The 14,700-nt window shown below is 34.5% G+C and overlaps 1 pseudogene; it reads left to right on the top strand.

The window, feature by feature from the left end:
• The first annotated feature begins 7,964 nt into the window (after nucleotides 1–7,964).
• On the top strand, nucleotides 7,965–14,673 carry LOC128210748 (uncharacterized; annotated as a pseudogene).
• Nucleotides 14,674–14,700: the final 27 nt, after the last annotated feature.

Genomic DNA, 14,700 nt, shown 5'->3' with positions numbered 1-14,700 from the left:
CGTCTTCAGCACAGAGTTACATGGCGGGTGACCTGTCAAATTTCAACTTGTTTATATATTTTTTCGGTAGTTTTGAGTTGTTTGAGCCGGATTTGAGTGAGGAGTGAGTGGGTGCTTCTGCTGCTGCTGATATTCCTCCAGACATTGAAGAACTGATCGTCATTTCTTTTGATGATTTGCTTGAAGTTAAAATTAAAAATGAAAGTGAAAAGTTCAGATCTTGGTCAACAGCTTAATGAAAGTAATGCAATGTCATCCATTCACAAATATTAACAATAGGGCAGAAAATTTAAAAGTACAATATTGTCTTAGGCAAGGAATAATGGAAGATACATTTCAGAGTTTAAACATGTCGCCTTTATGTAAATATCTTACCTGAAAAGTGCTGTTAATCCGTTTCGGAATGGTAAAAATGAGGAGTCGGCAGCCATTACTGGTCTCATTGTTACCAAATTTAGCTCCACGAGTCGCCAAGTCGTATTCATACACGTAGGAAGGCTACATGCTACTTTGAATTATCGTGTGATGAATTGCGGTTCTTGGATAATATCAAAATAAAAATGGAACGAAAATGGAATTGAATGGAGACAACGATGCGTTATAAAAATATGACTTCTATATTAACAAAAACCAGAGTATAACATTTGTATAAGATATAGGGCAATCCATTATTCATGATATATTTGTGGAATATAGGAGACCAAGGAATTCGATTTTGTCAGATTACGTTATTACTCATTTTATGATTATATCACAAAATGTATGAGGCCATGTCGTACCTAATGTCATGGTGTGAAGAACTTGGTTTTATCAGTCTTTATGAAGAACTTGGTTTTATCAGTCATTTTAACATAGGTGCTCTGAATTGTTTCCCTCCGTCTGCAGATAGAGTTTGGATCTCTAATCATAGAAGTACTTAGGGTTTACCTTTACGTTATTATTTGTTTTATTTATAAATTTCCTCAAGTTAATGCATACTTTGATAAAATTTACCTTTTGCGTTTTATCTTTATTAAGGATTGTTGGGATAAGAGTGAGGTTTGTGCACATAAACTGGTTTAAACCCCAAGTAAATTTACATTTTACTGACCGTTCCAAGGCGGTACCTAACAATTCTTGATTAACATACCTATTTTTTTGTATATATAGTATGTATGCACTGTGCTGTTTGTGGAGTTTTGTGCTGTTCTTCTATGTTTCTTGTCTGTGATTTTGTGTTCTATGTCTTTGGCGTTTATGTTTAAACTTTTTGCTACTAAGCTTGTTTCTGTAGCTTTTTACATAAATATTTATAACGCGTGTAGTAAGGGCATGATGTAATTAAATCATTCGAAATAGTTTCATATGTCATTTGGTGTTTGCAAGTTATACATAAGTTAACTTAATGTGTATCCATAACTACTGTTACTGAATTTAAAAACATTTTAACAATAAGGAAAAAGAACCCTTTGTTATACGCGCGGGAAGGTTACTGCATTTTTATGTCCCAAAATGCAGCAAACGAAAAACAAATGGTAAAATTAAATTGACAATTTAAAACTAATTGGTTTAGAACATTGAGTTATATCAGTTAAGTTTTTAAGTTGCAAAATGGATGCCAATTTAATAAATCAAAACTGTAATTGTTACAACCTTTCCAAAATAAAAAAAATATATTATAGAATGTTAAGAAAAGCATATTATTACATATCGCAGAAATAATGCAAACGAGTGCAAACACTCCAGACATCCTTTATCCTACATTGAACTATTGTGTATAAATAGCTCAGTTACGTTTCAAGAAATAAAGTAAAAATGTGTTCTTACTTTCAATTAAGGTTTTCCAGGATACGAATGAACTTAAAATTGTGACTTTTATTAATCTTTATAATGAACTACAACACGTGTCAAGGAATCCCATTGAAAAACTAAAATCGACTACGACAATGCGATAACTGACCTAATAACATTACTTACGGCGCAGGAGTGATATAACCCATGCAATAATTTTCATAAATAACTAGTATAATAACTATGCACATTAGGTAACCGAAACATAGAACAATATATTCATACGCTCTGTCAAAAAAATGTAAACAAACATTAGAAACGATGTTTCGAAAGAATTCATATCGGTGTCAATAAACTCAGCTCCAAGATGAAACGAATGGTGGAGAAGGCTGGGCTTAATCCAAACAAACACATCCCTTATCAAAGTGCCAGAATTTACATCGTCCAGAAATTGAATGACAACAATGTTTCAGCGAACCAGATTATGCAAATATCGGTACACAAGAACATTGCATCTATATACAATTATCTCAACATATATCCAAATCAACACAAGAAAATGTCCAGCATCCTATAATTCTGTGAAAATACCCAGTCTACTTCGTTGCAAAACGCTCTATCTAGGCAGTTCGCCAGCAATGATCAAGTTCACACATAGTCATAGATTCCAAATCAAATCACACTTTTTCTGGTGGATTTTACAACACTTATGGTGCTCCAATTCACGGAGGTAATGCCCTTGTGCACATCCATCAAAATGACAAAAATGCTGTAATCGTCCAGCTACAAAGCGAATTCGTACTATTGAAAGCGACTGTGACGCTGACTTATGTTCTTTTTAAACTTCAAACACCAAATGACATGCACACACTCGCGTGATTACTAATGACGTCACGCAGATATGACATTGCTCTTGTTATTGATTTGCTTGATAGATTTAAATGGATTGAAATATGCATTTTTGTTGTTTTTCAGTGAAACCTTTAAAAATCGGCTTTTTAATGGAGACATTATTTATGTTTTTGTTATTGTTGATTAAATGTTTTTATGTCGGGCTATTTGCAGAGCCTCGTTTTTAAGATATTAAAATTAACTTCTTTAATAAAGTCCATACAAAATAAACACTCATTTGAGATCCTCTATGCAAAACAGTTATTGTTTAGCCTTATTTCTATACTTATTTTACGAGCACATATCAGGGCATGTTAAAATAGACTAAAACGGAAAATGCGTTTCTTTTCCAGCACTTTATACCGAAACGGTCAAAGATGTTGATGTCATTTTAAAGACTCGTGTAATAATGTTAAACTATTTTCAACTGTCGATAGATTTTGTTATACAGTTTGAAGTAAACTATATGTATCCATTGACTTAGAAATAAAAACAACACGTTATATATGTCTTTATTTGATATGTTAAGATACAAACGCCTTTATTAATGTACAATCCTTTTGTCAAGAGGTATTCATAAAAATATTGAAGTAGTTTTTTAACTCGTGCTATTTGAGAGCTATTTTAGAGAATATTGTAATCAGCTTTGTTCCGTTGAATTGGAAAAAAAACAATGAGACCTCTAAGACATTTGTTGTCACCAATTAGATGTGGTTAACGATTCAGACCGATATATTATGCTTTAATTTAACACAAACATGACAATAGTAGAGTTCCAAAAGCGCTATTATGTTATACATTGACCTCATTGCTTTGTATTTTATTAAAAGCAATAACACCAACTCTGATGTGTATGTGTCATCAATTTTAAAAGTACAATACACAAAAGTCTGAGGATATAGTAGACATTAAACCCTATAGGTTGTTTCTGTTTATTACTGGTTTTATAAATGTATCAATATACCTATCTTTATCTAATTTCAGTCATAAAAAGTACATCTGTGACTGTGATGTACTCTAGGCCTTAAATAAAAATATGTTCTTTTCCGGGTTTAAGCCAAAAAAAGGACGAGTTGGTCGGAATGTCTTTCTTAAAGAATTTTACAAGCCATATAACGAAGAGTTTGCACGAATGTTGGGAGCGATCTTTATCTACAATGATTCCTGATAGTGGGGTTTATAGGGTATCTCATCCATAATCATCACGCCATTGGTGATATATGTGCGTTATGATGCACGGTGACACCGTTGGGTTTTTATTGCTGATTATTTAAGTTCGTAGTGGTTCTGGAAGCTCGATTTATTTTCCTAATCATTTGGAACTACTCGGCATTTTTAATTAAAAACAACCTCGGATGTATATGGACGGTTTACAATATCAGAAATCGGTATACTTTAACAACGCGGCATGAAGAAAGTCGCCTAAGACATTAATATAACGTAGATTGTTAATGGATTTATTACATTGTGCCTGATTCTTCGTTTTTTCAGAGTTCATTCATCCGTTATCTAACAAACGTTACTGTCAGGAAATTTTCTAAACTAGCGTATACTAGAATATTCAACCCCTTTAAATCGTCCATATCAACTTTAAATTTTATATTAATTCCAGGCAAAATAAGTAATAAAATACTCTAAAAATGTCCCTTTTTGGCCTAGAAATTGTTACATTTGCCTTGGAGGAGTACCAAAAAATACCCTGTCAACATGTTAAACCATTTAAAATTCTGTTCTAAGGGAGGGTTTGTACCCATAATTACACCCATTTTTAACTGCATTTCCTGGATCTTTCAATGGTAGAATTTATTGACGTTAAAATGAAGTAAAATCTCTTTGTCCTAAATAAAGACGTCTAATTGCTTTGTTTAGCATTGTTCTTTTTTGTTATATTGAAGGTTATAATTGCATATTCTATGTTTTATTCGTTAGGTAATAATAGGATTTTCAAATACATACAACACGTTATGGGAATATATGTTCCTGGTAATATATATATATTTTGTATTGAGGCATAGACTAGAAAACGTATTTCACGAGCTGTATGTAATGGAGACCGGTAGCCTGATTTGAAAGAGTCTTTCAGCTTGCAGGGTAGATACACATTAATCCGTGAATATACTCCTCTAGCTAGTCCTACCGTCCATCCTTTACATTGGCAATTCACACCCTAAGAGTACTGCTTACGTTTTGAAACACATAAGTGCCCGTCTTTCGCACGACCATCAAGCACGGATTGCTAGTGCACCCGTCATTGGGTTTAGAGGCGCTCCGAACATTACTTTACTGAACGCTCAGCCAGAAGGGGCGCGAGACAGCCCGGGCATTTCCGTCGAAAGAATGATAAAGGGTTGGTGTTGGAACGCAAGCTGAGGACGAAACCTGTTACAGTCGATGACGAGTTGTTGGGACGGGGGGGGGGGGGGGGGGTAAATATCCAATTATACGAACGACCACACTTGAGATTGTAAGGCGAACGTCCACATGTTTTAAATTGAATTTAAAGGGGGTGCGAAAAATGCCTCCGTGATGTCAATGTTTTTTTTTTCTATAGAAAATATTTACATTAAATGGAACCTTTTGAACGATTGCATTTAAAACTAACTATCTAACTTTGTTTAAGTCTAGACAGACACCTTCAATTAACATTTTGCTTTTGAATAATACTTTTTAGATGGAACGTTCACAACCCCAGGCTAGTTCTATTTGAGTATTGTGGCCAAGACAAAATGGAGCATCACATGCCGGTTTATATGAGCTATTCATGCTGAGAAAAGCCGGTCATACTTGAATGCACCAAGGTTTTTTCAAAATACACTTATTATTATTTAGAAAGCACTACTGGGCAAAATAAAGTATTTGTCATATAATCTTACATGTGTAAAGAAATCTCAAATTATTATGTAAAACCCACCCGAATCCCATGACACCTAAATCTCTTAGTCTGTGTCATCAATCGTTCAACTTGTTGTATTATAAGATGAAAAAACATACATTTCATTAATCTCATGCACACAATTTCAGTCAGGGATCATATGTTCGATAGGCGTTTGACGAAAAAGAAGAAGAATGGTACAGTATGTTTGGTTCGAAATTCATTACATAAAGGAGCACTGGGTGTCAGATGGGAAAAGGCGAGGAGACATGATTCAAAAACGTTAGTTACATCCAAAATGGGACTCCTAAACATTCAATGTTGACTATCGATATGAAAATATGGAACTTCTAATGCGACTGGGTAGTTCATTTATAGCCGGCGCATGACATGTGTAATCATTACTCAATTACAAAGTTGTTTCTGATTAAAAATATGTGGTGTACCATATTTCTGTATTGACACGTCGCTTATATGGCAATTATTGTAATTACATGGCAATAATTGTTAAGACTAACCAAATAAAACTGATATTTGAAAACGTTTATTGTGTTTATTTCAAACATACAAACGAATCACAGTTAAGAAACACGGAGTATAAATCACATCAACATAAAAAAAAACCAAATGTCAGCATTTGTTTTGTTTGTGAAACAAACGCATTTATAAGATTGATATAGCATGTAATACTGATCAGGATGCAAAACTTAAACATAAAAAAGTAATCACAGAGCAAATCACAAAAAAAAGTGAAATGAATTACCTTACAATAATCTTTTATGCAAACCTATCGACTCAAACTAAAACAAGAATTTACTAATAAAGTTCCGAAACAAACACAATCACAAAAATGAAATTAACCACAATACAATGATCTTTTATAACAAGAGCTGTCACAGAGACAGCGCGCTCAACTATTCCGTCGCCTTTAAGTTTAGATTGCAAAGTTTTGGTAATACATGCAAAACCTTAACCAGAATCTTTTAATCAAATAATAAAGGGCCATAATTTATATTATATGCAAAATGGAGTTATCTTACTTGATTAATTAAGTCGGTTGGATAGTTGAACTCACTTGACTAAAGTTTCAATGCAATACATTATTTGCTGATATATTGATTAAAATGTGGTTACATGCAAAACCAGAATTTCTTAATAAAATTTTAAAGGATCATAATTTGCATTATATGCAAACTACAGCTATTTTACTTAATTATTTAAGCACGCTTGATCGTTGAGTACCGTTGAATAAAGTCTCTATACAATACATCAGGTAGTTGCAGAGATCGTAACCTATCTGTGCTTCTATGCAAAACCTTAACCAGAATTTTAATCTCGATTAATAAAGGGTAATAATCTGCATTATAAGCATGCTAGAGTTATCTCGTATGATTAATTAAGTAGGTTGTATAGTTGAGAACACATATCTAAAGTTTCAATGCAATACATCTATTTGCTGAGATAATGACTTAAAGGTTTGACGCCGACGCTATGGTGAGTAGGATTACTCTCCTTATTCTTCGAATAGACGAGCTTAAAACCCATCCCCTCATACAAAAGCAAATATTTACCAAAACACTTCTGAAAATGCCTTCCTGGTAATGTGCCTACGGCGATTACTTTTCAGAGACAAAAATTGTAAAATAGAGCATTATTATAACTAATGCATGTTGTTTTTGTGAATTTTCTTATGCCTGGAAAGGCTGCCTCTTATGCATATCCAAATGTGCCTTCAAGTTCGACTTTTCTAAGAAAGACATCCAACATTCGTGACAGTTACACCTCTGCTTTTTTCACGTCGAATATTCTTTTGAAGATCAGCATTGGTTAGAAACGACCTCTCGCAATTTATGCAAACAAAGGGCTTCGCCTCGCCATGCACATGACATCTGAAAAGTAAATGCACATCATTTTATAAGAAAAAAATCTATCATATAATATACTAAATTTAGTCTGTCTGGAATATGTCAACACGAATGAAACATTTGAAGTAGTCGACCTTTTGATATTAATCGAAGCAACGTTGACCCAATATCACTTATTAAAGAACAGCAACACAAGAAGATAAAACACCGCTAGATATTTTTTCTATGTAGGAACGCTATACTGTGGCTTATTTTCATTGGTGACACATATACAACGTTTTGTGTAAAATATAATCAAGTCAAAGACACGGTTATGACGTAAAGACGACGACAAAGCCGACGACAAAAACTTGTTTTCGACCTTACCTATTCAATAAATAGACGAGCTAACGGTTTTTTCATACTATTAAACAAAATATAGGTTTTGCAGATTTGACTTATACGAAGCGATACTTCTTTAAGGTTTCTAATATAAACTATTTTGAATAAAGTAACCTGTGTCTATTTAAGTTTGCCCTGCTGGGGAAAATCCTTTCACCGCACATACAACCCTTTCCCGTTCCGATATGTGTTGTTTCGTGCTGCCGCAGTGTGGAAATGTTGTCAAGGACCTTGCAACAATATCTGCAGACCTGAGGTATTCGACTCTCCATCTAAAAGATATACACTACATTTTAACAAAAAATATTAAAAACTTTATTCGCAATCCTGTCACAATTAGATAAAAAAAGTGTGATCGTTCAACTAAAATACTCGTGTGTGGTCGTTCGCATAATTTAATAGTGTATGATTTCCTTTTCCTTCAAAAACATCATTTCGCCTTGAAAAGGTATTGTAAATGGTATATGTTTACTGTTTATATATCTTTTTGTAAAGAACCAATTGAAATTAGCCGTTTTATCATTGTTTTTCTATTTAAACAAAATATGTGGTCGTCTGCATCGTCGATTCCAAATTTGTATTTGAATGTTCCCAAAAACTACAACATCAAGAATGACAGACAGTATACGACATGAAAGCGGAATTCGTGTGGCGTACCATGGGCTAGGCCTTGTTTTAATTTGATTCAATTCAGTAAAGAAATATCAAAAATATACCTTGTGTTGTGTCATGATCGCCGTGGTCGTTCACATTTGTTGTGACGTCGCAATTCTTGCTCCATCACAGTGAAAGTTAACAACGCAACGGTTGTTATACGGTTTTTGATGGACGCACTTGCTACGGTTCGATGCACCTGCAGACATTGTGAAACAGTGACCGACGACATCCGTGTACATTACATTTCCGAACGTGTTAATTTCAGTGAAGCCAGAAACGATATCATCAATTATAACAGGTATCCCTCACCTCGTCTGGCATGGCCCTGTTACTCGTCTTAAATATGAAAACATGCTACATACATTGGAGTATTATGATGAAAACACATATAGTAATGCTATATGTAAGTTTTGGCAGTAACACTGTGATATAGTATTAAAATAGTGCTTCCTAGTATTGCCTCTCTAAAGGACCAATCATCCGGCAAATGATACTTAAATATATGATCGGATAGATCTGCAATTAAGCTATTCAGTCTGAATCAATTCTTACTTTTGTGCGCAGAAATCCTCGAACGGATATAACACCATTGACACTTTTAACGGGGACAAATGACATGGATACTAATTGAGTGTTTCGCATACCTAAATTTGCACTTATCCGTTTAAAATGTTTTCAGAATTGTCTTTTTAAGCCAGGAGAGCAACCTTTTGGTATGATATCTTAATACAATTTCCACTACTTCCCTGGCGCAATTGTAATCTTCTCAATCTATCTCATCGCCATGTTTTATACCTCAACCACCAATGACGTTGATTCCCCTTCCCATCACATCGCCGTTGTCGCTTTTTCTGTCACCTTACTACCGCCGTTGTTATGGACTTAATCATCGCAATCCATTCCAATACCGATAATTCAATTTTTGTCACCATAACTTGCCCTTTCATTGCCGGTGAGTCCGATGACGTCGTTGCTATTCCATGTACCGTCGTCGTTGTTTCCAGATTCTACCTTCCCTTTGCTGTAATAAAGGTCTTCTCTCGTTGTTATTTGAACTGCCTGCGCCGTAAACTACCCCTAACATCTTCGTTGTTTCAAACAAGCTGACATTGTTTAGTCTCATTTGACTGTTCTTCAAACTCCTGTCACCATTGTCGCTACTTTCAAGTTGATATTACTCCCGATGCCGTCGAATCTTTCTTCAATGATTCAAGCGCCGTCGACATAACTTTTAGGTGCGTCATCGGTATTTCGTCTTCCGTTATCGTTGTTACAATTCATGTCTGGGTATCTCTCGTCTATGTCAACTTGTGACCAGGTTTTGTGTTTTTGATATATTGCTATAATAATCATCATTATAAATCTTTGTTCCATCTGTATCGTTGTATAATTCTAAACCGATTGTATACGACACATGGTATCTCATTATCTGTTGTCTCGTTGGCACGTGACTTATTAATGGACCGAAATAGCATTCGTTCACCGTGCACCCCATGTGTTCCTGCCGCGGTATAGAAAAAAACTATACGAATAGTTACAACGATGTCGGATTATATGCTTACACTCATGTTGACAATGACCTCGAATGAGGCAATGATAAAATTGAAAAAAAAATCAATACAAAATCTACCCTTTGAAAAAACTGTTTTATTAAGTAAAGAAGAAAAGCGGCTGGTTCGACTGTTTCAGCCATTAGAAGTTTCATAAAATGCGTTTTGTTTATTATTGTTGATCCTGTTCGCCATACTGCTCATTCACTTGATGATATACATTATATTGAAAAACATTGCAATCATAACCGTACATAATCAAAATTTAAACCAATGCATGTAAAAAGAGTAGCTTTATATATGAAGAATCAACGTGCATTCACAAGAAAAATATTAGCAAATGGGTCATTTATACTTTTGCCATCTTACACATTTAGATTTTTACAACACATTTTGCCGATTGTTGAGGTCTTTGTTAAAGGGGCTGCACTCCGTATGATGAAATAGCAAAAAAAGGAGAAATTTTCGAAAACTGACACAACTTTGTATCGTTGGGTACAATGCATTGAAACTTACTAACTGAAGTACCACATAGTTTACAATTAATTTATTTTTTTGCAGTTTTTCGTATTTTTCAATTAAAAATATTACTAGGTATGTCTACCTAGTAGAATTCCTTCATTATGTGTGATTGGCTAGTGGATATTATCACGTGTTATTAGAATGTTAGGTATACAGCTTAAATATTCAAACGTTGTAATGTAAGCTTTCGTAGAACAGTGGATACAACACTGGACTGCAAATTTGGCGACACCGGTTCGAAACCGGTCTCCGACCCAATTTCTTTTTACATTTTGGTACTTTTTTACAATTATGATAACAAAGAGTAAAACATTTTAGTAAATAATTGTCTGAGACTCGTTACAGAAAAAAACTTTTTTGGGTGTCAATCTGGTGTATAGTCCCTTTAAAGTTAAAAACGATGGTAAAGTCATCGTCGTTAAATTTGAAATTATTACTGCTCTGTGTAATGCACCAGTCAATTGTAACCACGGCCCCCAATGTCCGGGGGTATACCGGGGATAGCCGTGGAAATGGGCCGTGTTTTTACCTTCCCGGTATCCTCGCAGTGCCGGGTGAATGCGGTAGTTTTGTATTCGCGCCAAATATAGCGGGAAATGTGCCTTACTTAGGGTTCCTGGGGTGCGGGGGCATTTGTTGGGATTTTACCATCAGTTCGTCCCCGCAGAGCGGGGTTTTTACCCGGGCTTGACTTGACCGAACTTCAAAGTCCCCGCTATTCATTGGACCTGGAGGGGCCGGGGTAACAATTGACTGGTGCATAATGGATACATTTGTGCTCTGATGTATTTTTTACTAGATCTGAAAATATTTTTTCAGCTGTACTTGCTTATATTTAATTATTTGAACACATCATATATATATATATATATATATATATATATATATATATATATATATATATATATATATATATATATATATATATATATATAGAAAAAAAACTATACGAATAGTCACAACGTTGTCGGATTATATGCTTACACTAATGTTGACAATGAGCACGAATGAGGCAAGGTTAAAATTGAAAAAAAATCAATACAAAATCTAAGCTTTGAAAAAAAACTGTTTTATTAAGTAAAGAAGAAAAACGGCTGGTTCGACAGTCTCAGTCATGAGAAGTTTCATAAAAAATCCCTTTGTTGAAGGGGCTGCACTCCGTATGATGAAATAGCAAAAAAGATAAAATTTTCGAAAACTAACATATACTTGGTATCGTTGTGTACAATGCATTGAAACTTACTTACTGAAGTACCACATAGGTTTCAATTAATTAAACCTGTCTCCGACCCAATTTCCTTTTACATTTTGGTATTTTTTACAATTATGATATCAAAGAGTAAAACATTTTAGTAAATAATTGTTCTGAGATTCGTTACATAAAAAAACCTTTTTGGTGCCAATCTGGTGTATAGTCCCTTTAAAGTTAAGAACGAGGGTTAAGTCATCGTCGTTAACTTTGAAATTGTAACTGCTCTGTGTAATGGATAAATTTGTGATCTGATGTATTTTTTTCTAGATCTGAGAATATTTTTTGAGCTGTACTTGCTTATATTTAAATATTTGACCACATCATCAACGAAATCACGTTTCGCAATTAATTCATTGCGTTGTGTCTTTTTGTTATTATTTGTCTTTATAAGTTCACAGCTCGTGGGCGCATATATAATTCATCAACTTTTCATTGTATTTAAAAGTAAAAGACAGTCTTCTTATTGGGTCAGAATGTTATAAAAAAGAAAAGAAAACCCAACCCACTGTTACACAATGCAACGATTCGCGTTGCAGACTTTGCAGTTGTTGAATCAATGGACCGTCTTTTCCTTTTACATGAAGTCAGATTCTAAATATATATTATACAGAATATAGAATGTTATCACCGTTAGGAGATAATGGTAACCAGTAACATTAAAATATTTTATATAAACTTAACTTAAAATATAAAAAGGTTGAGTTTTTACACGTAGTTTTGTTCGTATTTGTAATGAGTTCAATAAACTTTGGTTCATTTGGTATATTCAAATAATTTTTATGTTATGAAGTTCTCCTAAAATAAGTCATCTTCTTAAATATTACATATTTGGAAGTTCCTTCCATTAACAGGTACAGGATTTGAATCGATATAAAATGAACATTTAAACTGGAAATAAATAAAGAATACGTTGTCTAAAGGCTTCAAATTCTAGCACAAATTGTCCATAATTTACAGAAAGTCTGTAAATCTCTGAACAATAAACTATAAAACTGTTTGACACATTTGATATGTAAGCTGTCATGACTATCAAAATATGTTTACACGTTTTTGCAATACCCTATATAATGATATTTCTTTATCCATAACACAACTGCTGATTGACTGCAAGAAGCAGTTTTAGACGCAAACGTTAATACACAAACGCCTAATACGGGTTCCATACGGGCATTTCATCTTCGCCCGTGGGCAAGATAAGAATTTCTAGCATGGTTAAATTATTGGATCTACTTATCTGAGGTTGGAGAAAAACGCTTCTAGCCAAGCTGTCATGAGTATCAAAATATGTTAACACGTATTTGTAATACCCTATATAATGACATTTTTCTATCCATATATATGGAAAAAGCTAACACAACTGCTGTTTGGCTGCAAAAGCAGTTTTAGATGCTAACGTTGATACACAAACGCCTACTATAGGCAATAGTCCAAAAATAATTGATACCCTGTCCCGTGCATAAGGGTCTCGCTCACGTTTTATAAGGTCAAACGATGGGCAGACGATGGGCACATACCAAATTGACGTCAATGAAAAGTTTGCAAACTGGCAGGTTGTTTTCTTCAAAAATGGGGAAGTTTCCCACACTCTGCTGATTAGCGGAAGTAGTAAATAAGAGGTATACACACTACAGCCACTTGATGTAAACACAGAGATTAAACATGGATTCTAAGAAGGTTTCGGAGTATTTTGGCTGGTCAGTTGTTAAATTAAAGAAAGAATTAATTACCAGAGTGGCTTTAAGATTTAATTTTACGGTAATTATATTTAACATATTGAATATATTATATTAAATCTTAAGCATATAAACTGCTTTATTTTTCAGCTGTAGAATGTAGACCATGTAGACTGAATAACAGTATGAAAGTGCTCTTGTAGAAATAATCAACACTTTTCTGGTTAAAACGTGGTTATTCTTTTTTAAAACATAATGCCTTTAGAAACAATAGAATTATACCATATGTTTGATATAATCTATTTTGCATATTTATGATGCTTTAAATGAATATAATCATATAGAGCGTATTGCTTCAAATTTGTTCTTTACTAAATAAAAAATGCATCTTGTTTTATATTTTTTACAGATTGGAGGCGTACGACAGAAATTTAGACTTTAAGGGAGAACCTATTCTGCTACCCGAGCCATTGGACACTGCATGACTGGCAAGAGTCGGGCTTCCACCAATTGCAGTTAGAACACAGAATTATTCTGCCAAAACTGTCAAGGCCACAGATCGATGGCTATTTCAAATACAGAGATGCCACAGACAAGAACATCACTTCAGATATCAAGGCTTTACAAAAGGGACAGTTGCTGTACAACAGTAAAATAATTAGAGCCTGTAGCATAAGTGTAAAAGGAGAAAACTTGTTTTTCGCAGGTATAGTTTCAGTAGCAATGATACATAATGTAACATAAGCTACAAGCTAAAACTTCGCAAAGAAAATGGGGAAGTGTTAAATAGTGACTGTGAAAGCCCTGCTGGAAAAGGACCGCATGGTACATGCAAGCACCTTGCTGCCGTGCTGATTATGATCTCCGAGTTTGTTTCTGACAATAACCACAACGTGCAAAGGACATGTACTGAAATACTTTAGACATTCAACAGCCAAAGAAACAGTATTCTGGGACACCTTTAAAGGTAGAGGATCTGCCAGGAAACAAACAAACAAATGAATTTCAGGATCCAAGACCCCCTGCTTTCAGGAATTGCGCAAACTATACAGATCATGTGAGGAACACAGTTTTTAATTGTTGTTCAAATACGTCCAAAGACTTAGCCATCCGCTACATATGGGGCAAAGCAGATATACAGTCTGCAGGAAGGGATCATGACTACCTCCCAAGACCACTGCTTAAACAGTGGGTAGACAAAGCCCAACACATTAGCCCGGAACAGATAGTCACAATATAACGGAGGACCAGATCGCAGGCTAACAAC

This window comes from Mya arenaria, chromosome 12 (assembly GCF_026914265.1).
Source record: "Mya arenaria isolate MELC-2E11 chromosome 12, ASM2691426v1".
Lineage (NCBI taxonomy): Eukaryota > Metazoa > Mollusca > Bivalvia > Myida > Myidae > Mya > Mya arenaria.
Note: the sequence above shows the minus strand (reverse complement) of the source record. Positions and strands in the feature narration are given on the sequence as shown.